Genomic DNA, 15,290 nt, shown 5'->3' with positions numbered 1-15,290 from the left:
GCGGCGGGGCCCACTGCGAAGGCACGCGCGGCCGCCCCGCCCCGCCGCCGCTCGCCATTGGCTCCCCGCGCCCTGACGGACGCCGGCGCTCCCGGCGACCGCCGCCGCCGCCGCCCGCCATTGGCGCTCCCCGCCGGCCGCGCCCCGCCCCCGGCCCCGCCCCCGACCCGCCCCCGCTGGAACCCAACTCCGAGGGGGAACGGGGCGCGGGGGAGCGGCGGCCGCGGGGCGGGGGGAGCGCAGGGGCGCGCCGCCGCCGCCGGCCCCGCCCCGGCCCGCCCCGCACCACCGGCGGGAGGATGATGCTGCCGCCGCCGCCGCCGCCGGTCCGCCCGCCGGCTCCTGTTGCTCGCGCCCCGACGCGCGTCTCTGCGCGGAGCGCGGCCGCGCCGCCCCGAAGTGGGTGCTGCGGGCCGGGGGGTGCCCGCCTGCCCGCCCCCAACTTTCTCAGCGCCGCCTCGCAGCCAGCCCCGCCGGAGCGGCCGGGGAGCGCCGCACCCCCGGGGGCGGGGAGCGGGCGGCCCCCTGCCTGTTCGCCGGCTCTGCCCTTCTCCCGGCACCCGGTGGTCGCCGGAGCACACCGCTCCTCCGGGGATGTCGGGGCTTCGCACCTCGGCACTGCGGAGGTGGTTTTTTTCCGCTTGTCTCGTCCCGTGGGGACGGGATGCCTGCGGGACCGCCTGAGCGGCGCTGGCGACTCTGCATGGATGCGGAAAATGGGGATGAGAGGGTGGTGGAGAAAGGAAAAAAAAAAAAAAAAAAAAAGAGAAAAAAGAGGGGGATAGGGAAAAAGAAAGAAGTTGCGGCCCGGACAGGAAGGAAGGAGACCCTGGAACTGGATTCGGATTTCCTAGGAATGAGCAGCGCCAGCCTGGCCGACGCGAAAAGAGTTCGCTGCCCATTTTTGAGCTGAAAGCCTCATAGCTTTGTCTCGAAAATAAACTGCTCACGGGGGTAGGTGTGCGTCGCAGGCTCCCGCTATCTTCATCGAAATAACACAATAGGGCGGACCGGGGAATTTATTACTACTAACAAGAAACAGCTTTCTTCAGCGAGTTGTTTATAAATCATCGTATTTAACGTGAGCGCTGGAAAGGCTCCTTGCCTAGAAATATTCCTCTGCGTGGGGGTGTGGAGGAGAGGGGGATGGGCTCCTGCACATAAACATATACACAGCAGCAGCATAAACAGGATATCCAGTGCCCTGAGACAAGGGGCGCAGCAGGAGTTACCTCGTTTCGTTAGTTTAGCGGCGTATCAAGAGCTCCTTCTGCTGGGGGGTGGGGAGGGGAGGGAGAGAGGAGGAGGAGGAGGAGAAGGAGAGGAGGAGGGGAGGGCGCAAACTTTGTCCATGAAAGAGTGGAGATTCTTCCTAAGGTTTGTTTTGGTTTTTTTTCCCCATTTCTTCGAGGTGCAGGCGAAGGGAAGAACAATACTGCCTGTTCTGCGAGGGTTGTGGAGAGGGAAGTCAGTGCCTGTGAAGTGAAGCTCTATCTTTTGTTTCCCGTGTGTAAACAACTGGGCACCCAGGAATTTTATAATTTGATGCTCATTTTCTCGTCTCTTTCCTCCCAATTAGGTGTAGACCAGTGAATTGAAACAAAACAACAGGGCAAGTCCGCAGCAGGCTTCTGCAAAGGCATCGCGGGGACCGTCCTGGGAGAGCCGCCCCGCTCTCTGCGCCCGGGCCAGCCCTCCCGCCCCGTTCCTGGGGCCACCGAAGTTCTACCCGGGGCAGCTTTCCAGCCAGCCCGCCTCCAGGTCCGCTGCCAAAAGTTCGTGCGTGGACGAGACACGACAGGCCATGCCACGCGTCGTTTTCAGAGCGAGGTTTTCGCGCGGGCGCCTCCAGCTCGCCGAGCACGGACCTACCCCGGTGGTCGTCAGAGGGACCTCCCTTGTGTCCCGGCCGCACGGCGAGTGCACGCCCCACGGGCAGCTCGTCCCCGTGGAGTGCCGGCGGCACCGCACTCCTCGCGGCTTGCCGCGACCAGGAGAAGGGACACGGGGTCAGCGAGATTCAACCAACACTTCTCTGGGGGGAAAAACCCCTCCAGGCCTGCTCCAGCCTGCCCAGTCGTGCATTTCCTGACCCCCTCCCCGGCCGTCTCTGTCCCGCCCGGCCCTCTGGCAGGTGCTGCCTACTGCGGGCACCGTCCTGTGTTGCCTCTCACCCCTGCCGCCCCAGCGGCAGATCTCACGGCCTGACGGTAATCACAGTTACCGAAGTAGCACCGCGGCCTTAGGAGGCGGACAAAACCCCGTCTCCTCGGCAGAGCCCCCCGCCGTCCCTCCTGCCCCCTCCCCGGCGGAGCGCACGCCTATGGAGGCGCAGCTGGGAGCAGCGAGGAGCGCGGCCGGTGCATTCAGAGCCGCCGCAGACTCCACCTCCTCGTCCTCCCCATCATTGTTAGCCCTGTCATTAATACCGCTCCTTAAGCATCCTCCGCTCCTATCTCCCCCCGTGGAGAGGAGTGCCGGGGAGCGGGGAGCGAGCGCCCGACCGCCGGTCTTGTCGCCTCGCCGCTGTCCGCCGCGGGCTCCGGCTCTGGTCGCTGCTCAGGTCCGGACCACTCGGGATGTAAAAGAGACAGTCATGTGGCCCCTTTCTGGCGGAGCTGACCCCGCGGGATTAGAGGTCTCACCAGCCTTTCTTTCCTTTTCTCTGCTCGCATAAAAGCAGGTTGAAGGTGATGCGGTGTCTTGGGCAGACACTGCAGTGTTTTGATTCAGCTCAGCCCTTTTCACTGTTCAAAGCAGCTGTTCAAATACTAGGGCTGCTTACTTTGACGTGAAGAAGATTTTCAAACAACCCCAAAAGCTTTGAACTGACAGGCCTCCTTGATATCTCCTTCATTGCAGTGCAGCTACTCGAGAATATTCGCTATAAAATACATAGAGCGCCACTTAACTGGAGCTGACTCCTGGCTGGGAGGCGAGGTGCTGCATACACATCAGGTGCATCCAGAAGGACGCGGGCGGGTTGCGGGAGTCCTCTGGCCGCCCCCCGCCGGCCCCCCCAGCTCCCCACCTAGGGGTCCCCTGCCCGCCACCCGCCCCCAGCTGCCGCGGCGGGCTCCGGCTGACGAGATGTTGGGCTCCCTGTTGTTTCAACTCCGTGCGTGCCGGAGAGAAAGCTGCATTTCCAGCAACAAAACGAGCACGGCTCGTTCCTAGCGAGCCTCGGCTTCCAGCCGGCGCTCGTCAGCCTCCCCGGCTCGGGGGGCTGGGGGAATGGTCCCCAAACGCGCGCTCCTATGTGCGTTTGGATGCGTGCGGCTCTAGGGTGGGGAATATATATTTGCATATGCCTGTTGTGTTTAGAGGTGAAAAGCTTTTTTTTTTTTTTAAACTCTGCTCTCCAAACCTTGAGATAGACTCACGCAGCTAAAAGGAAAGGAGGAGGGGGAGAAATCCCCGCGCCTCCTTTCCGCGTGTCTATTATCTACCCATTAGATGTTGTTTTAGGAGGAAATGCGGCAGGAGTGCAAAGACGCGGAGAGTCGCTCAGAGAATTGCTGGGTGCAATAAACGTGAGACTCCTGGTGCTCGCTTTAAAGGCCAACTTGGAAGATTTGTGCTTATTGCTGGGGCGCATTTAATGCACCTTTTGTGAGATGGGATTGTTTTGATCTCTGCTTCCTTTTTAACCTTTCTCTATGAGGTATTCAAGCCTGTGCTTTCGTGTGACTCTTTCCAGTGCTGCTCCGAGGAGTCTGATTCGGCGGAGAGACCCAAGACATGAATGAAACTTCAACTTTAAGGGCCTGCGGAGAGACAAAACTGAGGCCGGGGCTTCACAAGTGATTGCTTTAAAAAAATCCAGTCTACACAAAGAGGCAGCTGGCTGCTTTAATGAAAACTGCTTAAAGCGGCAAGAACTGCAGCCTCAGGGATGTATTTATAAGATGACTCAAAAGCTACACTTTCAAGTTGCTTCTCCTCGGGGTAGATATAACAAACACATTTAACTAAGAAATCTAAACAAAAAGGACAGAAATTGATAACTTTGATTGCACAAGCTCACATTACCCATTGAAATTAAAATCTGCCATCTAAATAGATTTCTCCGCCTATCTCTAGAGAAAATAAAATCTCTCTCCCTGAGTATATAGATATACATACGTGTACATGTAATATCATGCACATTTTGCCCTGCTAGAATACTGATTATCTCAGAACACAGAACGTAGAAAGGTGTAGAATTTAAAAAAAAAGTTCCTGTAAAGTTTGTATTAATGTTCATTTCCAACATTCCCCACAACTCTATTCTTCCGGCCGCTTCATTCATCTGAGAATCTGGTATTTTATCTGCATCAGTGTTTAAACTAGTGGGATATAATGTTCTAAGTTCAGTATTTGAAATTAAATTATTTGAATTCACGGATATTAATCTTTTCCCTTCATCCTCCAGTTCTGAATCTTGTCATTAAAAATGATCCACCCTTTGTAGTCCGCAAGTGAATATTTTATAGACAGATACCGCTATGAAGACTTCTAACGCAACGTCAACCAGTCAGACTTAGCTGTTGCATGGATTACTTTGAGTAATTTATCAAAGGCAGGCTGCTAAATTTTGAGTGGTGAATATGAGGCCTTGGGGGAAAAAGAAGCAGAAGAAGCAAAAGGAAAAAAAAAGACGAATTCCATCAGTCTACGAGATAAATTCTGGTTGGAGTTAATACAGCTTGTTTATTGAATTCTCTGAGACAGACCCAGATGCGATTGGTGCAACGGAGTTTGCAATTTAGTGTTCAAAAGCCTGGCTGGGAAATGACCGCCCCGTGCTGGAGCTGGAAGGGCGTTTCTGTTGGCGTGAAAAGCAGGTGAATTGGAAGGAGAGGGGAGGCGATTCAGCCTCTCTGGCTCGGGAAAGCGGTCTCACAAAGGTCTTTCCAAAGCCTGCTCTGTTCGGAGAGTTGTGCAGGACGAAACACAGCAACAGACTTTAGAAAAAGAAAAAGAAAAAAAAAAAAAAAAGAAAAGAGAAGAGAAGAAAGGGGGGAAAGAAAAAAAAAGAAAAGTGCCCGGCTTTCTGTGACAAATCTAACAGTTGCTTTTTTGTTTGTTTTGTCAGTGCTCGTGCCTGATGGAGACAAGCAGACATCCCCGGGAAAAGCTCAGATAAATGGTGCCCCGGCTTTACCAGGCGACGTGATCCTCCCTCCCCTCTTACAACTTTCGGGGCACTTTTGGGCACGACTCCCGCTCCTCACTCTGAGAAGCGCCTTCTTAGAAGGCTCTCGGTCGCCACTGCCCCGCTCCGTCCCCCAGGTGCGGAGCGCTCCAGACTGGGGGATGCTGTTTTTCTCCAGAAAAGAGGCGAACCCAGGAGCCGGCAGCTGAGCCCCGCTGGGGCAGCGGGCAGCACCGCTCCGGCCCTGGCCGCGCAGGGCGGCCCCGCACACGGACGCGGGGCTGGCGGTGGCTCAGGGGCGTTCTGCCAGCCCGCTGCCAAGGCGGGTTGGGGATTCGGGGCCCCGGCTGGGGGGCGACTTCTGTGTCCCCCCGCCCTCAGCCTCCCACGTGGGGGTCGGCACGGTCCCGGCGGGGCTGAGCGGGATTTGCACAGGAGCCTGCCTCGGGAGGAGAGGCGAGAACGGGCCGGGGGGGCTGGAAACTTTCTTTTGCTTGGCGAGGAAGAAGAGGAGCGAGGCGAGCAGGAAGGCTGGGCCATTGTCCACAGAGGGTGCATTTTTGTCAGGCTGGCGTTGGTTGCTATAGTGAGGAAGGAAGGGGAGAGAGAGAGGAGGGAGAGGGAAAGAAAAAAATACCCGACCCTAAACCAAACAGAGGAGCACAGTTCGGCTCCCTTCGCTCTCCCGGCTCCAGCCGGCAGCGCTGCCCGCTCCCAACCAAAATAAGAGTGGGCCGCAGACCGACCCGGGCTCCCGGTGGGGCTCGGAGCCTTCGCGGCCCCGGCCCCGGCCCCGCGGGGCGGCCGCCTCGCCCCGCCCCGCCCCGCGCCCGCCGCCGCGCACTCTCCGCCGCCCGGCCCGGCGGGGTCCGAGCGCTGCTGGCTGCGGAGCAGCAACCTGCCAGCCCGGCGGGATGCCCCGAGTCGCACAGCCCAACAGCACACCTGATCCAGCGCCTACCCACTTGGTCACTGTGGCTTCGCACCCCGCAGAGCATCCGTGACACTGATCCTGACACGGACTGCGGGAGGCTTTGTGGGGTGTCCTTTAATTTTCTTTTTTTTTTTCTTTTTTTTTTTTTTTTTTTTTTTGGTGCCTAAATAATTCAAAGCAGGGGAAAAAATAACTTCTTCCGATGCAAATGAGCAGCTCTTTAATTTTAAAAGAGACTCTTATTTTGCAGCAGTGTTTTTTGTTGCCTTGCTATTGAACTTTGAAAATAGTGTGGCGGGGGAAGGCAATAATGAAGGGTCTCGAAGGCTTAAGATTTAGTTAAGTGAGTGACTCAAGATTGCACAAAGAAAGTTAGTTACTTAGTTAATTGAGAATTATTCACCTTCTGAGATCGGCGCAGCAGTTTGTTCAGATGACAGTGCGAACTTGGGGCGGGGGAAGGCAGGAGGCCGACAGGGGAGGAGGCAGGTCTCACTTGTGAGATTTTCTTTTCTTTTTTTTTTTTCTTTTTTTCCCCCAGGACAAGTTAAATTGCAGCTGAAGGAGAGAGGTCAGTATCTTTTCAAATCAATCTCTCTGTCTGTCTGCCTATGTCCCCATCTATCCCCTGTAAAGGGAAAAGCTCCAACTTTGTGCCTCCATCTGTTCTGTATCATCTGCAATCGACAGTTCTTTAGATTGCATGCACTTTTGCTCCCGAGGAAGTGAAACTTTTAAGGTGTATAGTCACTTATCTGAAATAGGGAAAAAAGGAAAGTCGTATTTTCCAATCTTAGAGGAGAATTGTTTTCTTTCTGTGCAACTGTTAATTCTCTCCCCTTTCTTTCTTCCTTTCTTTCTTTTTCTCTCTTTCTCTCTTTTTCTTCTTCTTTTCTAATTTTCGAATTGTAGTCGACAAGTTTTATTTTAAAAAACACTTTACAAGCCACCACTTAATGCATTATTCACATTTTTTTAAAAATGCTTGAGAGAAATCACGTTAATGAAGAGAACATTTGTAGTAATTTGGTGATAATTATCAGAATCACCAAATATTCGCAAAGGCTTTAACATTGCGTGTTGGAAGAAAAGCAAAACACATTACTTTAATAGTCTGATATGCAAACTATGGACCATTCAATTACATGGCTTAATAATGCATACATGATGTGATCTTGTTATTGGGATAGGAAGGGCTCCAGTAATTCACTCCAAAGACCAAGTGTGCTCTTACATTCAGTAAAATCCATTGCCATGGATCAGGGGGCCCTGCCAAACTACATTTAAGAGAATAAAAATTAATGACTGAGAATTTGAGCGTTAAATTAACATTAATTATATGACCTGCCTGCTGGAAAGATTAAATTTCTTACGCCCTAATTAGATAACGTCTCCTCATACATCAAACAATTTCCATTTCCAGATTTCAGGATTAAAATGCAGGCTGGGGAGACCGGACTTGTTCGGTCGCCGGCACCCGGCGGCCTCACAGAGAGCTCCCGGCCCCGTCCCACTCCTCCCGAACCCCGGGGGCTCACCGCGGACTGGGACCGGGGCCGGGGAGCAGCTTTGGGTCAGCCCTTTTTTAACTTGAATTTCCCTCACCCACCGCCCCGGATGTGGTGGCGAGCGAGGCCGGGCGGGGCGGGGGAGAGCCGAGGGTGCGCGGGTGCGGAGGGAAATGCGGGGGCGCCTCGCCCGCCGCCCGGGAATGCTCTGAGGAGCGGCCCGGGCACCCACACTGCCCCAGGGGCTGCCTCCGTCGGCCGCCCCGAGGAGAAAGGCCAGAGAGATGGGGCTATCTTTCCACCTCGTGAGTGCAACTAATTTGAGTTTAATTGCTTCTGTCAAGAATAAAACCTCAGCGGTTCTCCCTCCCTCCTCCACGCAGGCACACAGGATCCTGCCTTTTCCTGCCCATGAGAAACCCCCTCTCCCTTGCTCCTTCACCCCTCCAGCCCCGCGGTCACCCACGCATAACCCACGGGTCACGGTCATCCCGGGCAGCAGCCTGCTGCTTGCGCTCGCCCGCGCCCCCGTCCCCTCCCCACTCCCCCGCCTCCCTTCCCATCCCGACGGCGCCCGGGCCACGCAGCGGACACGGGCGTGTGTGACGGGGCCGTGCCACCGGCGGGGCCAAGCAGCTCGGTTTCACGGCTTCGGGTTTCAGGGTTTTACCCTCGACTTCTGCAGGGGAAAAATAAATAGAAGAAAAAAAAAAAAAGGGGGGGGGGGTGTGTAGCATGTGGGGGGCGGATGCGTGGGTGTTCACCCTCGGGGCGGAGGATGCCGGGGGCAGGCGACCCTGTCGGCTCCGTTGTCCCGGCAGCATCCCCGGCCTGGTGGTGGGATGCTGGTTGTGCCTCTTCGTTGTGTCTGCCTTTGTACTGAGCCTCCAGGAAAGCTCCCGAAGAAAAGTCCGAGGAAGCCTGACTAGGACAAATGTTACTACCCAGAGGCTGTTTTGGGAGAGCAACTGGGCAGCAGAGCTGAGGTGGCCTTTGGTAGCCTCATAGTTAAATGCAAAACTCACAGCAACCCTCTCCCCACCTCGAAAAACTGTGAGGAAGAGGAATCATAACATCATAAAATGTTTCCTTGTTCTCACTTCATTCTATAGTACCAGATAATTGGTTTTTCAACTCAATTGAAACTCAGTTTCTGTTATTGCAGTGTTACTGCTCCTCCATGAGCTTCAGTATTTGTCAAAAACATCAATTTCTTGTCTATTACTGTCTTGTGCCCACTTTCTGGACTGGATTGATAACCATTTATGTTTAATGCTATGTTAAGTAACAGCTTCCAGAAATGGAGTAGGTGAGGAGGCTGTGGAGGAGATAAGAGTTAATTGTCTTGTTCTTCGGCCCTGATCTCCAGTAGCAGCTCTCCTTCAGGTCTGAAGCCTAGGCCAAGCAGTCAGACCAATGCTAAAAACAAGTCATTACTACCCAGGGAGTTAATCTTTCCAATAAATAAAAAATATCTTTTATTTTAAATTTGATGGCAAATACAGTTGGATAGACGGGGGACCAGAGGCACTGAGGGCAGTAAAAGTTAGCTTGTAGCACACAAGCAGTCTGCAAACTTGAACAGGATCTTCAACAAAATATTCACACTTCAGTAACAAGAACCTCCACCAGAAACAGTTGAAAAACACATGTAACAGAAGCAGATCCAGAAACCACACAAAAGAATATTGTGGCACGCAGCTAAAAACGTAGCAGCCTGCAGTTTGCCACTCTTCCCAGCTTTAGAACAACTGATTCTTTAGGAATGAACTTTCTGCCTCTGGTCAAGCTGATGTGTGTTCCTGCATATCTTCCTGTCAGCTTCAGTGGCAGAGCTGAAGGGGCTGAAAAATGTGTTGAAGAGGGCAGAAGTGACTGGGTGGTAGTGGTCTTCAACTAAAACACACCAGCACTCTGGTTACCAAGTTATCACAGTGGGAGTGCAATAGCCTATTTGTTATAGCAATCTAGTAATTGGTCCAGACATTTCATATTGAGAGGAGGCTACAGCTGACATAACCATTTCTTCACTGAAAATGCAGACATGGATGTGGTGGGATGCCCCTTTCTCTCTGCTGTGGTGAGTGACAGAAAAAAGTTTAATTTTAAGTATTTGCAGTCCAACTTATTTTCTCACATTTGTGTGAATCCAGTGGTTTGAAACAAGCTAAATCACTCCCTTGCTCTGAGTGCAGGGTGGGCAGGGACCATGACTCAGGCACTGCTACAGGTGACGAGACAGTTGCACTTCTGCAGCTATGCTTGACTGTCTGGGGGTGCTGACACCAGTTGGAACAGCAGGGATTTCTCTGCTGCTCCCACACACGGCTCATGAAAGGCAATCAGTCTTCATAGGGAACAGCTCAAATAATTCATGTACCATAATAATTGTATATTCCCACTAAAGTGACACCGAACAGCCGATCCTTCAACAAAAAAGATTTGCCCATCACCGTAGATGATTGCTAAAGTGTTACATTTCTAAAAAAATCCCTAAACCCCCATGATGATATGCAAGTACAGAAAAATTAGTGATGATAAGTGAGCCTAGAACTCCGTGGCTGAAATGGGAGTCTCTCTGCACGTGAGCTGGGTGGAAGAAATGAGCTTGGATTCCTTCCCTTTGCCTGCTAGACCCTTCACACCGTGAAGACTGGGTCCTACATCTCCCCCCTCCACTTTCTGCTGCGCAAACATATGGTTGGTGCTTCCTCAGTGGGGAGCCCCCAGCTGAGAGTGCACCTGTGGTATAGTCAACAGTAAACAGGACTAAAGAGAGTTAACCTACTTATGCGCACTGAGAGAGGTGAGTTTATCCACTTTTATTTACTGCTACACTACCGGACTGCGCTTCAGCATAAATTGGTTCAAGGTGCCTTGTTTCAGCAGTCGTACAGAGAACAGGCTTCTTAGTTATTCTGTAACTCAAAGGTGTGCAAAATCACTGCCTAACTGGGAATAAAATTATCATAAGCACAATTATGCCTGTGCTGAAAGGACAAGGTCAGAAGAGAGAATCCAGAATGTCAACAAGACTAGTTCATGATGGATTGTCCCAGACAAAGCTGTCTGATGTTATATATCACAAAAAGTTAAAAGATGATGTAATTTATATGTTAGACTCATTGTCAATTCACACCCAAACCCGAGGAATGGAGAAATCCATTGTCGTACTTTCGGCCATATGGCAGGTTTTGGGCTGTGTGGTAAGGGTAGTTGGCAATACAGAATTTTTATCTTTGGCATGTCAGTAAAGCATTTTGTGAGCTGACAGTAGCTTCTGTGTTTGGCACCAGTAATCCTGGGGGACCCTGTGTCAGTGTGTTTTCCCTGCCATGGCTTCACGACAACTTGCTCTCTGCTCAAAATAAAAGATCTTCATGCCGCCAAAAGGGTCTCTGATTTAGTCCTTTTGCTCCAGAGTTTTGGCATTTCTGGTTCAAACCTTTTGGGATGGTGAGCCATGGTTAGACTGGACTACTCAAGGGTGATTTGGGTGCAGCGCCTTCTACCAGCTCTCACAAATTTATTGCAGGGCTTCTTGTACTGCCTCCCCCCACCCCCCCATTATTTCCTTTCTTCATTTTTCTTACAGGCATTTTTATACTATACCAACATATCTAGCCAGTAACTATCCAGAAAAGCCTGGTCAACATACAGTGCTCATGCATTATTTAGAAAGAGGTCCATATTTATAGCTGCTGAAAAAAATAAATGCATTCATTAAAAAATCTGCCTGCTTTGGTCTTAAGGGTGGGAGATGAAGACCTCACTCTTTCTTTGCTTCCTATCTGAACGCGTCCTGGTCATTACAGGCGGGAATGAGAGAGCTGCCCCTTGTTATAGTTGTGTGATACTTCCAGTTACAAGTTTTTGGTTATAATGTTGCTAGATCGCATCAATAAGGCCCAGATTTTCTATCGCCACACAGCGCTTTGGAAATGGGGACAAAAATTTTCATTATGTAGATTTTAATCTACAGTGGGGCAAAGAAAAAAGTCTAAGGAGCGGGGAACAGGTTGAGAGGGACTGGCTTCAGATGCAGCGCATAGCACAGCAGAACTAGCCCTTCCAGGCATGGCTGAGATCATCCAGCTTGATGCTATATGCCCTGTAGGAATGCTGAAGGTGGAAATTTGGGCCATTTGGAAATTACATGCCTTCACATTCTAAGTTCATGGTTGACACAATGAGTATGAATGGTTGTTCTTCTTTTCTAGGAGTGAAACTCTCCTGGACATTTCATTCGACCATTTTTATTGTCTTAGATTAGCCTGCAAAAGACAAGACCATAGCCACTGCTTCTTGATTTCAATGTAATTTGTAGATAATGTGTTATATCCATAAAGAAAAAGGCACATCCTACATATAGGTCCAGTGTGATGTGGTAAAAGAAAAAGATAAACAGCTTAGGACACCCAGAAGCCCTCTTCCCTCCCTTGCGTTTGCTGAAGGTACAGAAGAGAGACTAGCAATGCACTTCAGGCTAGATACATAGAAGGGGTCTGAAACTCAGGGTTGCAATACCTAATTTTTAGATATCTGGCTTTCCAAGGGAATTCAGAGCCCGAAAGTGCACTCCACGTTATCACAATTACAATCCTGATAAGCAGGCACCTTGAAAAGGGCAGGCTGGCTGACCTGAGCCTGCTGACAGGAAATGGTAAGGAGAGACAGTCACTTGTCTCTTAGCAGGAATTGCTCTCTTCTCTTCCCTGGGTAGCTCTGGAGAGAAGGATGCAGGCAGTGAGGGTGACAATAATGTGGCCTAACTTCAGATGTCTGCAGTGCAGGAGCCATTGGCAGCCAAGGGGAGGCACAGCTCATCTGCTGTGCTTCTGTGTCTGCTCTAGGAGGAAGTGCAGTGCCTAGGGTAACTCACTCGGATACAGCTGACTATGCCACGGATGTAAAGTTAAACAAAATTAATGTGACACCCTAGTTAAAAAGCTGGGTATTTCCAGTGATAAATAACAAGCTTTGAGGATGTAAATTTTGAGCATGTTTGTCTCCAGGGATGAATCAGTGCCCAGCCATGTGTATCCTAGAAAGTTGAGCCAGTGTAGTTTTCCTTCATGTCTGGTGCTGTTGATGTAAAAGATCAGATCTCCGGTTTGTGTTTTTATTGTGTTTCTGCATTTGAATCAGGGTTGCTAGCAACCTCAGCTGCACTTTCAAAAAGCTTGAATCAGGAAGTGAGTCCAGGTTTTTTTGAGAAATGTTTTTGAATTCAAGCACCAGAGAAAAGTGGCAGTTTTCTAAGGGTTCATCTTCAGTGAGGCAGGAGGAAACTACCTCTTTTGCTATTAACTGGTTTGAATGGGGTCTTGCAAACTATCTACTGGAAGACAGTGTTCACGTGATTGGGATAGTTAGTAGGGATTTTGATGAGTGGTAAAGGAAGGAATATGTATCCAAATACATAGGAATATGTCTCCTACACCCGAGATATTTTTCTCTATTAGTTATGGGTGAGATATCTTTTCTGCTTGACATTGCTATCACTTCAGAACATTTTTGGGCAATGGGTCTGTGAGGCATACAGATAAAAAAAAATCCCAAAAACCTTTTACAGCTAAATTAAGTGTTGGCATCTCTCTCAGGACTTTATTGCAATTTTTTTCCTCCTTAAATCTCCTACTCTTGGATTTATGTAATTAAATGACAATCTCAGCTCTTGTAAAAAATAATAAATATGGTTTCTATACATCATGATTCTAGAGGGATGTTTTAAAAAGTGATTTGAAAGTACCCTGAATGTGCAGAAACCAACAGAGAAATAAAATGAAAATCACATTTATTATTAGGAAAAATCTTAAAACTTTTAACCATACTTGTCATTTTTAAAGTTGACTTATGATTTAGATTAGACATTAAGAACAGCTTTCTAACTTTCAGTTGGAAAGCACAAGAATAGATTGCCTAGAGTGACAGTGGGAGGATTTTGAAAATAGATTGGACAAATGTCTGCTGGGAATGGTTTAGCTACACTCGATCCAGCCCAGTGCCAAAGGATGCACAAGTGACCTCTAATTCTTCTGAGCTGCAGCACATTTACGGTCCCTCAGCGCTGGCAGTGCCCCTCTGCCAGCACCGGCACCGGAGCCTGCCTGGGTTATGCCGAGGTGCCGTGGTTGGCAGGTGCAGGTGGCCAGACCCCTGTCCTTCCCAGGACATGTGCAGAGCTGGGGAGTGCCAGTGCTCATGGGAGGGCTGTCACGGCTGGGATTCACCTCTCACCCTGCCTGACCTTTCTGCTTGACTTCTCTGAGCGCACTTCTGGTTATAAGCAGTTCCTCTGGGCAGCCAGGAGCGAGGTAGGGAGTCACCTTCTCTGCAAATGTTATACATGAATAAACACCTTCCTAGGCTTACTTAACCCCAGTTCACTGTGTGTCTGGTTCCCTGCTGACACACCATTAGCATCTGAAGCATCTATATTTCCTGAATCGCAACAGAGATAACTTATCATTCTCCAGCTGCTTATCTCAGACCTGCCCTGTGGATCTGGTGGAAAGATTTCTCCATTAGCACATAACAACAGGTGCCTGATACTCACTTTGAAATGTTCCCCTTTTTAAAAATAAGAAGGCTTGGGATTCTTGCCTTCTACTTTTTGCATCTTTTTTTCCATTTTGATGCCCATGTAGCCCAGTTTATTATGGGAGCCTTGTCCCATATCTTGCTGACAGTGCTATCAGTTCCACACAAATATGTCCCAGGAAGTTCTGGATATGTTAGCATCATCCTTGCATTGCCATAGTCAGTGTGCTGTTTAAAAAGCTGTCAAGGGGTTAGGTACATATTCAGGAAGCTCTTCTGGAAGCTACAGGAATACAGAAGTACAGGAACAAGCATCCACTTAATTGCCTTTTTCAGATCTGTTTTTTCCTCTCAACAAATCCCCAGGGCATCAAGTCAGCACATACAGTGCTATGCATAGGTTCACTTTTTGGGAGAAGGGTCAGCAGAGGCAGAAGTGCCCACAGCAGCCAGTGTGATGGAGACTGGGACTGTAGAGGGGCATACCCAGGAGACATCCCTTTGTAGCCCCTCTTCCACTGAGTTTCACCCTGCTTCCCAGGGCAGCCAAGTGTGATATATCTGGAAGCAGCTTTTACAGCAAGCTCTTCAGCATCCTTTCTTGCAAACGTGGTAGACAGGTGTGTTTCTTCTCCCCACTGTAGCCTGGGGTGCTGGGGAGCTCCTGGAGTGCTTGGGGCTGCACACAGATGTGCTCACTGATGCACACATCTATGTGGAGCCTTGCCCCAAAAGAGTCTGACCCTCTCAGGCATTGCTCATGTAAGCTGCTGCCTCAGCCACGGTCCCCTGTGCTTGACTGGGACTTGTTAGGGTTGCTGCTGGTTTAGAGATGGTAGAGCTCTTTTTTATTATGGCTTTAGGTAAAAAAATAGACATGATTCAAGGAAAGAAGAAGATCAGGGCAAGAAGCTGAACTCTCTTCTTACTGTACTGAGTACTGCTACCCCTAAATCACTTGTTTTGTCATGTAGTGAAATCTCATCCAAATCACTGGAAAGGAGCACATAACTAACCACAGAGTTGAGATTCATTGGCTGGAATTTTATCATAAGAGATACGAGGAGCGTGATAGACACACTGGTGATATCACCTATAGATATGTTCCTTGATGCTTTTCATCACAGAATTCTGCTTCCTCTTGCTTGTATAGTTGTGCCATCTGTCT

At 50.2% G+C, this 15,290-nt stretch overlaps 1 long non-coding RNA gene across 1 annotated transcript; it reads left to right on the top strand.

Moving 5' to 3' along the window:
- Positions 1-5,991: 5,991 nt before the first annotated feature.
- Positions 5,992-7,957, top strand: LOC116442290. Its single transcript, XR_004239493.1, has 2 exons — positions 5,992-6,642; positions 6,984-7,957. It is a non-coding gene; the product is annotated as an uncharacterized LOC116442290 (long non-coding RNA).
- Positions 7,958-15,290: the final 7,333 nt, after the last annotated feature.

The sequence above is a fragment of the Corvus moneduloides genome, chromosome 3 (genome assembly GCF_009650955.1).
Source record: "Corvus moneduloides isolate bCorMon1 chromosome 3, bCorMon1.pri, whole genome shotgun sequence".
NCBI classification, from domain to species: domain Eukaryota; kingdom Metazoa; phylum Chordata; class Aves; order Passeriformes; family Corvidae; genus Corvus; species Corvus moneduloides.
The sequence above is the reverse complement of the archived record's forward strand: the minus strand, read 5'-3'. Positions and strand labels throughout refer to the sequence as shown.